This window comes from Electrona antarctica (genome assembly GCF_951216825.1).
Source record: "Electrona antarctica genome assembly, chromosome: 15".
Classification (NCBI taxonomy): Eukaryota; Metazoa; Chordata; class Actinopteri; order Myctophiformes; family Myctophidae; genus Electrona; species Electrona antarctica.
In genome coordinates, this window is record NC_136796.1 from 14885531 (window position 1) to 14898964 (window position 13434).

The 13434-nt window shown below is 41.4% G+C and overlaps 1 protein-coding gene across 2 annotated transcripts in view; it reads right to left on the bottom strand.

Annotated features, from left to right (window-relative positions):
* The window catches only part of med30 (mediator complex subunit 30), a 61203-nt gene extending 49397 nt beyond the window's left edge, over nt 1–11806 (bottom strand). Inside the window, exons 1-2 of one of the 2 annotated variants that reach the window (XM_079522863.1) lie at nt 11658–11806; nt 9656–9806 (exon numbers count right to left, since the gene is read on the bottom strand). The gene's annotated coding sequence lies outside the window, so the exon portion shown is untranslated. Of the gene's footprint in view, nt 1–4027; nt 4119–9655; nt 9807–11657 lie in introns of those variants that run through there. The other variant, XM_079522864.1, reaches the window with a different exon arrangement.
* Between the last annotated feature and the right edge of the window lie 1628 nt (nt 11807–13434).

A 13434-nucleotide genomic window follows, 5' to 3' on the forward strand; every position in this document is an offset into this window, starting at 1 on the left:
TAGGTTTTCTGTTCTTCAGCCTGAGTCACTCTGCTACACTAATTGCTAACCACTGTGCCTAAACCAGGTTTCTAACAGGGTTTCTTTAAGTGGGTGCCTACGTGCCACAAAGCTAATCCAGGTGGCGCCATGGAATACTTTGATAATATTTGGAATTTACCAATCACTAAATAAGATTATTTTACATGAGTTTAAACATCCAAACATACAAGTACAACAATAGCCAACATCAAGTTCAAACAAAGTTAATTGAAGCATTCAAAGCAAAACGGATATTCTCTTTCTCTCAAATCAGGATACAAGTCCAAAGACATTCAATATTTTAAGGCAGTGTTTTTCAACCAGTGGTCCGGGGACCACCAGTGGTCCTTGAGGAGGTTCCAGGTGGTCCCCAGCTAAATGATGGAGAGTTGGTAACCAAATGAACCCTTATAGATCCTTAACTCTTGAGTGTAAAATTAAACAAAATGGACCCGTAATTATTGTTAAAAATCTGCATTACTTAATTTACACGAAGTCTACACAATTAGAGAACGTAGAAGAATTGTTATTTTGTCAGCGCCTATTTTCTCTCCATGGTACCACATCAATACAGCAGGGAATTGTGCACAAAATCCTACAAAAATATTCTTTAGTCTTGGGTCTGAGAGGCTAAATCTCAACAAATGGTGATCCGTGGCTCAAATACAGAATAAATAATGGGCCTTTGAAATGAAAAGGGTTGAAACCCCCCGTTTTAAGGGATTTAAATCACAAGATGAAAGAGTGAATGTACTGTGCTCATTCCTTTGAATGTTGTGGTCACCGTCATCAGCTTATAATAAGAATAAGAATTGTTATAAATCATTAGAATGATACAAGTAATAGTAGGGCCTACCATCCTGTTATGTAAAATGTGACCTATACAGTGTTGTTATAGTGAAAAGTTAGGGTTACCGTGGATGAAAGGGTCTGTATACTGGGGTGCCCTGAGCCCCACAAGTTTGAGTACCACTGGCCTAAACAACCCACCCTAAAGTGCTCAAAACTGCTCATCTACTCTAACTCTACCATGCCAACAATACAAATACAAATACATAATACAAATAGAAACAGTACAGGAAGAGAACAACTTGACACCTCTGATAGATACCCAGCATTGTCACAGTAAGGATCAGTTTTCCTCCACTGCAATATAAATGTGTTTATTTATTGTCTCCACCAGGCCGAAGGCATGGGGAGAGAGTATGTTTTGCACTCCGTCCGTGTGTGTGTGTGTCCGTCCGTGTGTCCGTGTGTCCGTGTGTCCTTCCGTCCGTCCGTTACCAGCTAATCTCCGGCACCGTTAACCCGGTCGATGCCAAACTTTGCACACACACTCCCTGGATGCCAACGATGAACCTCTGCCCCGCATTTTCCAGTACGGCCTGTTATAGCGCCACCATGAGGCAGCTTTTCACATTTGTTACCTAAAACTGCACCGATCTGCGTGAAACGTTGCATGCACACTCCCTACAGGTCAAGGACAAACCTTTGACCTGCATTTTCCGCATCTGCCTTTTATAGCGCCACCAGGAGGCCGACTTTTGTAAAACACATTTTTTGATATTACTCCTCCAGATTCTGTCCAAAAATCTCACCAATCGTTACACAGTATCTCTATGGTCATGTGCTCAAGTCGGATCTGTCCGATATTTCATATTCCATCCTAATTGGCTACAATTGGCTTTCACAGTTTGCAAGATTGCCCCGTTTTGAACAAAAGCCTCAAATCATGAACACAGCATGCAATTTACGTGAAATCTTTCACACATTTTCTTACTAGGCTGAGGAATATATCCCACCCTTTTCACATTGGCCTGTTATAGCGCCACCAACAGGTTGATTTTTGCAAAACACATTTTTGGAACAAAATGCCTCAAATCATCCAATTGCCATCAAAGGCAAACATGTTTATATTACTCCTAAACATTTTGCCAAACATCTCACACAGTCCTATCCTCCTGGTGGAGACCTGTGCCCAGAAGGGCACTTTTTCTAGTTGTTACATCTTATACACATACAGCATCGCAATGTGAGCTTGTACTGTAGGCTATACAGTATTTCCACTATTACATAACATAACAATGCACGTGCATTGTTGTCTCCACCAGGCCGAAGGCATGGGGAGAGAGTATGTTTTGCACTCCGTCCGTGTGTGTGTCAGTCCGTCCGTCCTTCCGTCCGTCCGTTACCAGCTAATCTCCGGCACCGTTAACCCGGTCGATGCCAAACTTTGCACACACACTCCCTGGATGCCAACAATGAACCTCTGCGCCGCATTTTCGGCCTGTTATAGCGCCACCATGAGGCAGCTTTTCACATTGTTTACCTAAAACTGCACCGATCTGCGTGAAACGTTGCATGCACACTCCCTAGAGGCCAAGGACAAACCTTTGACCTGCATTTTCCGCATCTGCCTTTTATAGCGCCACCAGGAGGCCGACTTTTGTAAAACACATTTTTGGATATTACTCCTCCAGATTCTGTCCAAAAATCTCACAAATCGTTACACAGTATCTCTATGGTCATGTGCTCAAGTCGGATCTGTCCGATATTTCATATTCCATCCTAATTGGCTATAATTGGCTTTCACAGTTTGCAAGATTGCCCCGTTTTGAACAAAAGCCTCAAATCATGAACGCAGCATGCAATTTACGTCAAATCTTTCACACATTTTCTTACTAGGCTGAGGAATATATCCCACCCTTTTCACATTGGCCTGTTATAGCGCCACCAACAGGTTGATTTTTGCAAAACACATTTTTGGAACAAAATGCCTCAAATCATCCAATTGCCATCAAAGGCAAACATATTACTTATTTATATTACTCCTAAACATTTTGCCAAACATCTCACACAGTCCTATCCTCCTGGTGGAGACCTGTGCCCAGAAGGGCACTTTTTCTAGTTATTATATGATATGATGCTTTATATTGTTTATAATAATACTATGCACAGTGTACATGCTGGTGTCCAGTGGTTTTCAGCCTTTTTCATGTCAAGTCCCATTATTTATTCGACATTTGAGCCACAGACCACCATTGGATGAAATTTAGCCTCTCAGACCCAAACTAAAGACTATTTCGAAATTGTTGGATAAGATTTTGTCCACAATTCCATGGTTTATTGACGTGGCACTGCACTGGTCTGGTACCATATGTATAGGAGAGATAACAGGCAAACGTTGATCAAAAATAACAATTCTTCTACATTCTCTAATTGTGTAGACTTCTAGTATATTAAGTTATGCAGATGTTTAAAAAGAATTGAACTCTTGAGAGTGTAAAATGATTGTTTCAAATGATGTTTCATTTTACACTCTCAAGAGTTAAAGGTCTATAAGGGTCCATTTGGTTACCAACTCTCTCATTATTTAGCTGGGGACCACCTGTACCCTCCTCGGACCACTGGTTGAAAACCACTGTCTTAATGCACTGAAGCCTGAAGGTACGGTTACGGTAATTACTGCTGACAATATTATATGATAAACACTCGTCTTTTAGCGTTCAATTATATCATAGGACTTTAGGAGATCGGAATGGAATGTAATAGTGTGTTCTATTTGCGACACAATTTCGACATGATGATAGATAGAGATATACGCAAAGTAAACGTATCCAAAATAGTGTTGAATGTTTGTGTTATAATAGCTTAATATAAATAGTAATATAGATGATGATGATTGTAGCCGCTGATTTATAACTGTTTGCACGCCGCCGGGGTGTCGCAGACCTACAAGCTCACAAGGCGTCTGCCCGCGACGCGTTGTGAGCTTGTAGGTCTGCTATTTCCGGTGCCGCAAAAGGCAGCATAACTGTCCACATGCAAAAGTACAGTCACTGGCTGGCTGCAGAGACATGACACGCACCGCGACACTTCCAACTGTAACTGCCTCTTAAGCCACTTTTTACATTAAATATCTATTCTGGGACATAAGGAATGCCTTCGCATCGCTGTTATCAATCATATTACAATGGTAAACAATATAATATTTAGGTCTCATTACCTGTGGTGTGTTAATTTATCTATTTTGTTGACATTATGTCAAAAGCCCCTTGCTTTTCTTCAGAGCTCAGCTGCTGCACAAACGTCGCGAGATTTGCGCCCTTGCTACGTCTGCTGCCTACAGTAAAGAATGAAGTGCAAGCGCCTCCTGAAATAATTGTTTTACGGTTTTCTTAATTCCGGTGTTAAAGAGAATTCTACTACTCTGGTGCAGTGGAAATCATCATTCATTCACACCAGAAAGAGCCCACAGATCAAGTAAAGAATGAATCATTGCCTTAATTAAAATTATAGCTAAACATTACGGTAAATGCCTATGTCCACAGCGCCATCTGTTGCCCAGTTCCTGCATAACAACCAATTTAACTAACTGATTTATTAGTATCACAGTTCCATAATAATAATCTGTGGTTTCATGTCACCACTTATGGTCAAGTAAACATAATGTAATTTTACTATGCACATTTCAAACGAACCAGCAACTGCAGTCTCATCTACTCGAGCAGTGCTCGAATTAAATGCTTTAAATTAAAATATATACATTACTTGTATTGTATACACGCTTGGCTTAGTTTAGCCTACTTTGTGGGCAACCAGAATTCAAATTAGAAACTGTGAAATACAAGAGGTCCCTGAAATAGTCTGAGCTGTTTCTGTGCGCTCCACCATGCAAAATTGCCCTGCTGGCTGACATTGCACGGAAATAAAAGCTCTATTTGGGGTAAATGAAAGGCTGTGCCTTCAGGCTTGAGTGAAACTGAAAAAGTAGATTAGAATGCCTATTACTTAATTTCCATTATCCATTTAATTTGGTGGTTACAGTCTGGATTTCAATTTACATTTATATGGACCATCCTTTGTGTGATAATAACCTAGAGATATTCTTTTCGTGCCTGAGTTTCCTCTAAAAGCCCCCCAAAAGTCCAATCAGTTGATAGAGAAAACACAAGTCAAGGTCAAGTGATTGCCTACTTCTTAATTGCAGTGTGCTGGTTATGTTGCCATATTGAATGAACCCTCATGTGTGTGTGTGTGTGTGTGTGTGTGTGTGTGTGTGTGTGTGTGTGTGTGTGTGTGTGTGTACACGGCAGTGATACCAATTGTTTGCAGGCCCTTACATGACAGCCCATCTATCATCAATGATCCAAATATATCGAGAAACAAACAAAAATGTATTGATTTAGTGGATGAGATACTAAATCAACAACTCAGATGGTATCAAATTATGTCTTCACTGAATGCTGTCAAGACAAGTTGATGACAAATGTGTCGGTTTCGGATGACTTTATTCATATTAATGTTGTCGAGCCAGATTGTAAAACATGGCAATGAAGAAACAAAATCAATGACACTTATTTGGCACACAGTAGCCTACGGGTAATGTCATCAATGACTAGAATTCCTTTTTGGAAGACATCCGCATTAGCATCACTTGTATAACTGTAACCATATTCTATGGATCTCTCAAACACAAACAAGCAAAGTCCAAATGAATTATTGAGCAGACAGACAATAATACAGTATCTCATTACCCCTGTGCATGTCCCACCACAACATTTACTATGTTTAGCCCTCCAGCTAACAAAGCATCAAGCAATACAAATGACCTTGACACTGATGTTCCGCTCTAGTGCTGCACGATTCTTGCTCAAATGTGAATCTCGATTTTGAGATCACGATTCTCATTTTTTCCATAAAAATATTTATAATTTAGTTACTAGTTGCTGAACATTACTACATTCAAAATGTAGCACCTGGAGCCTACTGTGGCTTTAAAAAGACAACATCAACATGGGCGGTCCCATAGTAGTGGTTCTTAACTTCTTGGTTGGGTTAGTTTTGTCAAAGGGACACATTTGACCTGAAACGAAACAAGAAACAAACAATGTTCTCCACTTTGTGTTGATTCAACTTTATTGCTTTTCCAAATTTAGACACAAAACAGTGTTCAAGCTTTCAAAATGCTTCTTTTAGACAAAACTTCAGTGTTCAAGCTTTCAAAATGTTTCTTTTAGACACAAAACTTCAGTGTTCAAACTTTCAAAAAAAATTCAGTATATAAAATAACAGCACACAAAGAAAGAAAACAAAAGCAAGATTGGCATTTGTTTCAGGAATCACATTTGTTTCAGTAACTTCAGTTACGTACAATAATGCCATGTTCCAAATTACAACATTGAAAATGAAATGAGACATTCCTGTTATCTTCACTTCTACAGCTCAAGTTACATGCATTCTTTGTTGCAACAACACTTCACAAGGTTCAATGAACAGTACCAGCTCGGTTATCTAGAGGGTATCTGCATCCCTGTCTGTAGTTCTCTTTGTAGATTTTCAATTTACACCAACATAATTCTGCGGTTTTGGTGTTTTTTGGCAAAACGATCAATAAATGTGTCAAGACACAAATCATTTGCCCTCCTAGACTCAATACAAAGTACATCCTCATTGCACAAACTCTGCAGCTCAATCTCACCATAATTTAGGTAGGACCTAAGATGACCTAAGGACCTGAGATGATTTGTCATGAGGTTCACTTTAGAGATATTCTCAGAAGAAGCAGCACTCAGTGGGATTGCGACTGCTATCTTTGCGAGTCTGAAGAGCTCAACAAACACTTCTTTGAACGGCTCAAGGATCAGTGTCAGCTCTGCTGTACTAGAAGGAGTCTGCATCCCGGCCTGCGTTTTCCTTTCCAAATATTGGATGAACATAGGTAGCTCGTTCCCCAAGTGTTCAATGTTTGAATCATACAATCGAGCAAATGAAAGCAGAGCGTCATTTTGAAGAAATGCGTCGCTTTTGGGGTTTAGAGCTTGGATGCTGTTCATTATGTCACAGGTTGTCTTTGAAAAACGTCTGTTAAGCTCATGGACCATCTGATCAATTACGGGGTAGAAAAAGGCTGTACGAAACCTCTCTCTTTGATGAACAGTAGTATCTATACCGCGATTGTCACCAAGATCATTGAGGTCATCGAGACTGAGGCCGCCGAGGTGGTCCTGGACGTCGTGTGGGACGTCGTAGAGCTCAGCCTCAGAGCTCAGCCTTTTTTCTCGTTTTTCTATTGCAGCGTCGCATTGCTCAGAAATGTTCAATATTTCATCCCACAAGCCATCAAAAAATGACTCCTGTCTGAAGTCAGTCAGTGTTTGAACTAAAGCTTCAACTAAATCGGCAACTTTTGAAAAGTCAGGTGCTGAAGCCTGTAGCACATCAGAGAGAGGTTTTGTTTCTCTAAACACTTTACAGAGTGCAACAAGATGCACGATGAATTGAAGATCTATCTGGTCCAGCAGACTTCCAGCCTCAAGAGTTGTCCTATTGCTGAATTCTTCACGATCATATAGCTCTTGCAGTACTCGCATAAGAGCAGGCAATCTATCCATAATGTTTTGTAGAGCTATAAAGCTACATGCCCCTTGGATGTCAGTTAATTGCTGGAGTTCCCTTGGTGCTCCTTCGTACATGTCTCTTTGCATAGCCAGCCATTTATAATGGACAGGTGACAGAGATGTGAACTCACACAGTTTTTCTAGCAAGTAGAAGAAGATACTTGCCTCTGGGACAGCTTTGACTGCATCTACTAAAACTACATTTAGACATTGGGCATTGCTATGGATGTAAAATCCATATTTTGCTTGCTCTTTGATTCTAGCCTGGACCCCGGAATGATCATCAACACTCAAGAGTTCAACACCAGTGTGTGCTTGGGCTACAAGGTTGTTTCTGTGTTCCAGACCATGACTTTCCAATATATGGATCATTTTTTCAGCAAGCCCTGATTCACTTAGCCCCTCAGAGGATTCAAAATGGAGAAAACTCTCCTGGACAGCTCCATTGAAATAGTACCTGAGTACTAGAGAAATCTGCTCTTTTGCTTCATGTGCCATGATGCTGAACACTTCACTCTGTCTCAGCTCTTCTGCAATTTCGGCTCGAACCATGGCTGCAAAACAATCCAGAACCTCATTCTGAATGGCTTTGCTTGTGTACACCACATTGTTGACGGAACTCACCCTTTTTTTAACAGCTTTGTTAAATGCAGCAGCAAACTTTAGAAGTGCCACGAAGGTCCCTTCATAATTTGGGTCACTATACTCACTGAGGCCTCTGTCATCAGGGTCTTGGGTGGCAGTAAACAGTAGCATTCGCCCTATATGTTGCATATATTCCCGATTCTTCCTAACCTGTTTGTCACGTTTCGTTTTTAGGACATTTGTCAGTGCTGGATTAGTTGCTACAGCTCTCTGGTGGTCCCTCCATGTAATCATTGCCCGTTTGTGCTGCTCAGACTTGGCATGCATTGCAAACCCCCCCTGTTTGTAGGTTGCTTTCTTCCAGTTTTTGAATCCAGACGGCGGGTCAGATACCGCATCTGTGCCATTAGGGGGGCTAAAATGCCTGCAGGCATAACAATACACAGAGTCTGATAAGTGAGAATACTCAAGCCAGGGGTGAATGTTGCACCAGGCCGCCTTGAACCTTCTTCTCATGTCCCCCATCAAGGCCACTGGTTTCCATTTTGGTTGCACCGACGGGCCTTTTTTACGCTTGCCGATACCTGTGGATTTTTAGGTCTTTTTTACTTCAGTGTTTACAATTTTCAATACGTTCCATAGACTCCACTTGATGTCAGAGGCAACTATTGTACCTTTTATTGACTAGAATTATCTGACAGCTTTAGTTACTTACTACAATTACAGATTTACAATTAACGTATTTAGCAGACGTTCTTAATCCAGAGCATCTCTTACGTATGACGAATGTATGTCACTTTACAGTAAGCAAGTAAAACACAAGGTAATACATCAGATGCATAGAAAGTGATCTAGGATCATGGGTAAACAAACAACCTATTCTCAGTCTGAACAGTATAATATCAAGGAGAAAAATAATCTGTACATTGAGATTATACACACTATAGGATGCCAGGTCTACAAGTTCAACAATGACCTGGCATCCGTTTACATAAAATGCCATCTAAGTTACATTTTAGCCTTTGCATAAGACTGCAAGATAGTCACGGCTAGGTAGAGTCTGAAGAGGTTGAGTCTTCAGACTATACTACAGACCACTTCAGCCATATATATAGATCATTGTAGCTTGTAGATCAGCTATTTTCAAAAGATTTTCATACATTTTTACTTTTGGTACAATATCTATACTATAAGTATATTTTATACTATTTTATTGTATTATTTTTATACCATTTCATAATTATATTTATACTATAAGTATAGTCTGATGCCAATACCTTTGTACTTTTACTCAAGTACATTTTTAAGTCCGGACTTTTACGTAACAGAGTATATCTACATTGCAGTATTAATTATTTTACTTAATGTGGCAGCGGTGGCCGAACGGATTGCAGAGCGGTCTTGATACCGGAAGGTCGCCAGTTCGAATCAGCGGTCCGACACGTTAAAATTACCACCGCTGAAGTGCCCTTGAACAAGGCATTGAACCACTACGATGAAATGTTCTATGAGCAGGGCCTGGCTGGAAACAAGTTCTTGAGCTTAGCCCAGATACCCTGGGTAAATATAGTAATCATTTCATTTCATTTCATTTCATTTCAAGTAAAACATACTTCTTCCATCACTGCTTTACAAGCAGCATCACAAACCTGATCTTCCAGTGCTCGGCCACGTCTTCATGACTCTCCTTCCTGCTTTCAGTCTCTCTCCAACTGACAACAAGGCATCTGGCTTCATCTCTGTGGTGCTCTCCACTTCCTGCTTCAGTGCTTTCTCCTCGGCTCAGGTCAACACCTAGATCTGTCACAAAATATGAGAGAGAGAGAGAGATTATTTACAGGTTTATTCTAAAAACATTCAACACAAAGACAGGTACACAAAAAGAAATTCATAGACATGTTGTAACTAAGAGCCATTTGTCCACTGAAGGGCGTGGTCAGTCGAAACTGGCCCCCGTAAAATCTGAATCCCCCCCCCCCCCTTTCCCCTCACTGTATATGTTTCTTTTCCCTTTTTACCTCCATTATGATGAATTCCTGTTCTGTTCTTTGTCTATATAGAAGTGTCTATTTGTACGTCTCTAAATGTTTTGATGAATTGAACATGGTGGACCCTCTTGTAAACAAGTGTAATGCTTAATTGGGTCGTCCACTCACAGTTAACAGCCTTTGTATTTAGTTTGTGCTTGAAATGTACTGTAATTCTGCAAACTGTTAATAAATATTTCAATCAATCAAATCAATCAGTGCCAGCCCAGATATTTAATCAGGTCTCAATCAACCAGCAGGTGTTGCTGAAAAGAGGCAAACCGTTTTTCAGACACTTTTGTGGAAGGCTGTTATATAGGCCTGCAGTTACAGAGAAATGTAATAGATAAATATTATTAATATTATTATACCAACTCTATGGAACGTTTGGACTGTACATCAGTTTCTGGAGCACACGTCCTAACTACAACCTGACTGTCGGAAACCAGTCCACTAGGGCTACACGTTTTTTGGGCGCTACACACGTGTTGACACAGCTGGGAATGATTACTGTGTGGTAGTTAGTTAGCCCTTAGCCCGTCTCCGGACCCCCCGGGTTGAGCTCCTTTGGACCTACCACGTAGGGTCCGGTCTCACCGGCGTCAAGCGACATGGGATGCCATCTGACTTCCCCTGACTTAGCCCTGTGCTGCGGTGTGGGTGTCGCGCTGACATATTCCAAACGAAGCATATGAACGCTATAGTAGACAACGAACCATCTGACCCCCCCCCCGCGAACGGCTCAGAAGCCGTTAAGTATTTTTAATGTTTGTACGACCGTTTTGCCAGCTCTGAAATTCTCTCTTCGGTCCCTCCTTGTTGACATCTCGGTTGGCTAGCTGCGCCTACGAGGCGCGTAGGGAGGCGCTGCTAGCCAACCGAGATGCCGAGAGGCGGTACAATGGGATGTCAACAAGAGAGAATTTCAGAGCTGGCAAAACGGTCGTACAAACATTAAAAATACTTAACGGCTTCTGAGCCGTTCGCGGGGGGGGTCAGATGGTTCGTTGTCTCCTATAGCGTTCATATGCTTCGTTTGGAATATGTCAGCGCGACACCCACACCGCAGCACAGGGCTAAGTCAGGGGAAGTCAGATGGCATCCCATGTCGCTTGAATCCGGTGAGAAGGAACCCTACATAAAGTCATCAAAATGTCAGAAACTTTAACGTAGGGTTCCGAAAGGAGCTAGTTAGCCCTGGTCCTGTAAGCACTGGACCAGGGCTAGTAGTTAGTTAGGGTACGAAGGAAGCATAAATGGCTAAATAGGTCATAACTCATAACGGGGTCACGACTCACAATGCACTTTTCCCCTCTTTAGTATGATTATAACTGTAGAGCTCGAGTAGCACACGGCACACAATGGAATCCACAACACTTGTTATCATCATGCATCTTGCTTAATTATTAATGTGTGTCGACTCGACTCGTGGTAGCCTTTGGGCGTATATTGCACAACTATATATTAGCAAAACCTATGGACAGTTGGACACTAACGTCATCATCAAGTCAACTCCAGGCTAAACAGAGACGGAATACATTGTTCTTAAAACTTTATAAGCTTACAAGGAGCGCGCCGGGGTCTGTTTGCGTCAACAACAGCACAACCAGGACAGAAGACTTACCTTGTATCCTGTATAGTAGTAGTAAAATAGTTTTGCTCAGTCTCTAATGTTTAGTTTGTATTTGTATTTTCTCCTGGTCAGATCAGGCGTGTTTATCATTGTCGCAAGCCGAGCCAGCCCGCCCATAGAGTATATATATGAGCCCGCCACTGGAGGTGTGTAGTGTTGTGTTGTGTGACGCTCTAAGCGATCCTCCGACTAGAATGCAATGCTGCTGAGACACTTTCGTTCCGCCTGTTCTCAAAGTGGGGACCCCAGGGTCATTGAGGGGGGTTCCAGGGGGTCCCCAACTCCCCATGGCTAAATGAGTTAATAATATAGCATCAACATCAGTTAAACCCAAATCTTCTGTTATCGTCCCTGGGGGTCTAAAATAATTTCAGATGGGGGGTCTGTGTGCAAAATACATCGAATTTGTGGTTCTTGACATGAAAATGTTTTAGAACCACTGGTGTAGGCTAGCTGGTTCCTCAGCCCTATTATGTTCAATCAACCTTAACCCTAACCAACCCCATTACCTTCCTAGTCTTCAACCAGCCAAAATTCTCACATGTCTCCCCCCTGCTCCGCTCCCTGCACTGGCTCCCAGTCGCTGCCCGCACAGAATACAAAACTCTGATGCTGGCATTCAAAGCAACCAAAGGTATGGCTCCCCCATATCTTGCAAGCATGATTGAACCCTACAAACCCTCCCGCGCACTCAGATCAGCCAACGCAGGAAAGCTGGAAGTACCCTCACTAAAAACGCCGGGACAACGCTCCACACGTCCCAAACTCTTCTCCCTTCTGGCCCCAAAACTGTGGAATGCACTCCCCGTTGCAATCAGAACTGCAGCATCACTCCCAATCTTCCGCCGTAGTCTGAAGACCCACCTTTTCAGACTCCATCATGGCCCATAGCACTTATCCTACCCCCTTAGATAGCACTTTTTAGACTTAGATAGCATTTGAAACAGACTTATAGCATGTCATGTAGATAGCACAATAATTGCATTGTATGTAGTCATAGCACATCATAGTACATATGTATAGCATAGTATAGTATATATGTATATTTAATATGTATAGTGTCATTATATAGATATGTTCTAGTTACGTTCTTAGCTTACGCATGTTTCTTGATAAATGCATTTTATATATGTGATGTATTCCCATACTTTTGTTCTTGCCTAATGTAAGTCGCTCTGGATTAAGAGCGTCTGCTAAATGCCTAAATTGTAAATTGTAAATTGTAGTCCCTACACCAACGACCAACCCAAATTCCAACCCATAGGGCTGACCCTGTCCCTGCATCATGGGGATCATCATCACATTATCCCTATCACTATTATATGCCACTAAAATATGGAACGCCCTACCAAAAGCCGTTAAGAAATGTGAATCCCTAGCCTCCTTCAAAACCACTCTCAAAGAGCACTTACGGGCGCCTGCAATTCAAAACTGGCCCCTGTAAAATAGTAAAAGTCCCCCCACTTTATACTGTAGACGTATTCCCTTTTTTCTAACGGTGTATTTGATTTGATGTATTTATTTATATTTTTATTATTTATATTTGTATGTCTTTAAATGTTTTGACGAATTGAAAATGGAGGACCAGTGCTTTTTCTGGTTTTAGCCTCTTAGCAGTTTTTGTATTGACCTATCTTCCTTGAACTGTACCCATTGTGCAATCTGTTAATAACATTTTCAATCAATCAATATATATCATATCATAACAATACATTTTAAATTGATTTTTATTACGACCATAGTTCGCATTTACTATGAAAACCTGCAT